We start from the raw sequence: 4,139 nt of genomic DNA, 5'->3' as shown, positions 1-4,139 counted from the left end.
TACCTGCCTTTTTACTATGAGGCCACCAGAGCTCCCTCTTTGGTTCAGATCATTAGCTGAATTTTACTAAATACTAAAATTCTAGGGAGTTTTGGTGGCCTAGTAGTAAGTTGAGGAAATGTGCTGCCAACCCAAAGGTTGGATTCATAGCTTAGATCCACCAGATGCTCTGCAGGAAAAAGATGAGTAATCAACTCTTGTGTAATTTATTGCCCCCAAACCCCCCCCCAGTAGGGTCAGCTATGGGTCACTTCCAACTCGATGATGAACAACAATAACTAAACTTCTACTTGGAAATGTAATTTAATGAGAGACAGTGAAAAAATAACTAAGTGACTGCTCTGTTCTGGATTCAAATCAGGCTCGCACCTCTGTGACTCACTGCCTCTTATTCCAGATAGGGATCCATGATGAAAAGATAAGGTCCTGGATTTCCTGGGACTCTGATTCTTTGCTATTTGTGGTTCAGAAATCACACAGAGGTTAAGAGTGGGGCTCTACAGTTACACTGTCACATGTGACTTTGGCAAGTCATTTAACTTCTCCAAGTTTAAAAAGGAGCATCATTTTAATAGCTGCCTCATGCATGATGTGTGTTGTTGTTAAGTGCCGTGGAGTGGATTACAACTCCTAGGAACTCTGTGAACAATAGAACTGAACCTTGCCCTGTCCTGTGCTGTCACACAAGCTCACAGTCACTGCATCAATCCATCTTGTTGAGGATCTTCCTCTTTCTCTGGTCCTCCACCTTTCCCAGTGTGATGTCTGTTTGTTGTTTTATTTTGTTTTGTTTTGTTTTTTAAAAATCTGGTCCCTCCTCACAACATGCTCAAAGTGTGTGAGATGAAGTTTTACCATCCTTGCCTCTAAAGAGCACTCTGGTTGCACTTCCTTCAAGACAGACTTGCTTACTGCAACTTACGGCAACTCTACAAGGTGTGGTAGAATGGTCCCACGAAGTTTTCAAGATTGTCACTTTATATGAACATAGATTGCAACTGCCGCAACTTTTCCCCAGAGTGACTGGTGGTTCAAATGGCCCATCTTTTGCAAAGATATGGAGTTAGAAAGCCAAAAGGGAAGAATACACTTAATATTTCTAAAACGGAAAAAAGATGAAATAAAATGTCAAGCACTGATCTGCAATATTGCATGATGCAGGAAGTATCAAGAGAAGGTGGAAGAAAACCATAGACTCATGAAAAAAGAATTGATTGATAGCCAATCATTTCAGAAGGCAAGAACAAGTGAACAAAGGATAAATAAGTCTAAGTTGCACTGAAGACATTCCAGTGTAAGGATCTAAGGAAACACAAGGATCCAAGAATTATTGGAGTGTCAGTTGAAATGTTTCAACAACCAGATGCAATGCTGGAAATACTCATTTGTTTGTGCCACCCCAACTAAGAGAGCACTATCTGGCCAACCACGTAGAATAGATACATCTTTGTGTCAATTTCAAGTAAAGATGACTCAACAGATTATAGAAATTAACAGAATTATCACATGCAAGTATTGCTGAAGCTAATTTGAAAATTACTGGAACCAGGGAATTGCCAAAAGTTCAAAATTCAGAAAAGAATGTGGAAAAGATTCCTTGCTAATATCAGATGGGTCTAAATAGTAAAGAATATGAAAAAAAAGTCTACTGGTGTTTGGCTGACTATGCGAAGGCATTTAACTGTATGAATCATAACTAATGATGGATAACATTGTGGAAAACACTCAATTGTACTCATGTGGAACTCATAAATAGGCTAAGATGTAGTCATTTGAACAGAACAAAGGGATACTGCATGGTTTAAAAACAGAGAAAGCGTGTGTTTTGGTTGTATCTTTTTACTTAATCAGTCTACATGCTGAGCAAACAATCTGAGAAGATGGACTGTATGAAGAAGAATATAAAATCAGAATCTGAGGAAGATTCATTAACACCTTATGATAAAACAACATGACCTTGCTTGCTGAAGAGAATTTAAAGCATTTAACTGATGAAGATCAGACTATAGCTATGAGATTAATTACACTTCAGTGTAAGGGGAAAAAATTCACAACTGAACCAATAAGCAATATCATTATAAGCTTAGAAAATATTGGCATTTTACTTGAGTCCATAATCAATATCAATGGAAGCAGGAGCCAAGAAATCAGGTGACATACAGTACTGGGTGAATAAGCTGCTACAAAGAACTTCATTAAAGTGTCACGGTGGGAACTAAGATGGTTTTCTAAACTGCGGATTGTCATAAAAATGGACACATCCATCTTGGAAGATATACATCCAGAATGCTTTTTAGAAGGTAGGGTGGCAAGAACTTGTCTCACATATTTTGAGCATAGAATCAGGAGGGACTAGTACTTGGGAGAGGGTCAGCATAAGAGAAGAGCCTCACTAAGATAGACTGACATAGTTAGTGCAATATTGGGCAGAAGGTCCAGGACTGGGCAACAGAAGGTCACATTATAGATCAGAACTGACTTGAGAGCACCTCACAGCAACAATACATGGAAAGAGAGAGAGACAGAATGAGAAGTGAGAGAGGTCTTTCAAGGAACTGATTCATATAATTCTGGAGACTTCTGACAACTCTGAAATCTATAGGTAAGGTGACAGGCAGTAGTCTCCTGCAGATTTAGGTTCCTAAATGCACAAAACATAGATAAGTAAAGGGGGAGTTCTGGTGAAATGTCTATTTATAGCCTAGAGACAAATATAACCTAGTGAAGAAGACACCCTTTTTGCTTTTAAATTCTTCAACTATATTGCTTGAGACTCACTTACATTATGGAGAGCAATTTCCTTTACTGAAGATAGCCTCATTTAATAAAATGTGACTATTTTGTAAACCAGTGTATGCCCCAATAACTGGGCAGCATAGTTTACTTGTCATGTAAAATTAATCATCACAGAAACACACATGGATTATGCCTCATTCTGTGTCAGGAGCTGCGTTAAGTGATCCCATCAAATCCAGACCGGTTCCATCAAATCTCAAGGCCACTTGGTACTTTTTTTATAGTACTGGGCAAGACTTCTCTTTCTTGTCCTTGTAGTATTACTCTTCTGAACCCTGACCCCCAATGACTGCAGGAGGTTATCTGCCTCAGTCAATCTCAGCTGTGCTTGTTTCTGACTTCCAAGGTAGCCTGCTGTGACAGACACAGGCATGAATAACATGGGTCCAGCCTTCCAGAAGTTTCTAGCTTGAGGAAGTCAGACTCGCACAAAAGTAACTACAGACCACCCAGACGGTGAAAGGGTCAAAGCAGAGAGACTCATAGAGCTGCAGCAATATAAGAAAAGCCGAGAGATGCCGGGCAGCAGGGTGAGCAGCATCGCTAGTGATGTTTTGAGGATGGATTTATGCTCACCCTTTAATAGTAACATCATTTTTGAGACTGATCTTGGTATTTTTGTTAGGTGCTGTCAACTTCACAGGCCAGAACCTTGCTCTGTCCTGTGCCATCCTCATCATATATGATATGTATGAGCCAATTGTTAACAATTACTGTGTCAGTCCATCTTGTGACGGTCTCCCTCTTTCTCTGTCCCTCCTCCTTTCCCAGCAGGCTGTCTTTTTCCAAGGACTGACCCCTCTTGACTGCCTCTCCAAAGTGTGTGAGACAGTTTTACCATGCTTGCCTCTAAGGGGCACACTGGTTACGCTGCTTCTTGTTTGTTCTTGAGTTGTTTGTTCTATTAGCAGTCCATGGGATATTCCAAACTCTCCTCCAACATCACAGTGCAAAGATACCAATTCTTCTCTGTCATGCATAGGAAGCAATTGGAAAAACCATGGTTTGGATCAGGCGCACCTTGGTTTTTAAACTGACATCATTGCTCCCCTCCCACTTTGGAGAGGTCCTTGTCCACAGATTTTCCCACTGCAACATGTCTTTTGATTTCTTGAATGCTGTTACCATAAGAACAGTAATATGTAGCATTTGTGCCAAGGACTTTACATGCTATCAGTTATTTCCTCCGCACAATTTCATTAATTGGTTGATGTATAGCTTTGAAGGTTCTGTTAGGTTCTTTCTTAGTGCTCACAGCTTAAAGACTATGGAGAAAAGGAAAGGAATTTTTATACTGACAAAACCATAAAGACATGTCCTTCCTGAGATGCTGTCAACATGTC

The sequence above is a fragment of the Elephantulus edwardii genome, unplaced genomic scaffold (assembly GCF_000299155.1).
Source record: "Elephantulus edwardii isolate Elephantulus edwardi_28Jun2011 unplaced genomic scaffold, EleEdw1.0 scaffold00009, whole genome shotgun sequence".
In the NCBI taxonomy this organism is placed as follows: domain Eukaryota; kingdom Metazoa; phylum Chordata; class Mammalia; order Macroscelidea; family Macroscelididae; genus Elephantulus; species Elephantulus edwardii.
Note: the sequence above shows the minus strand (reverse complement) of the source record.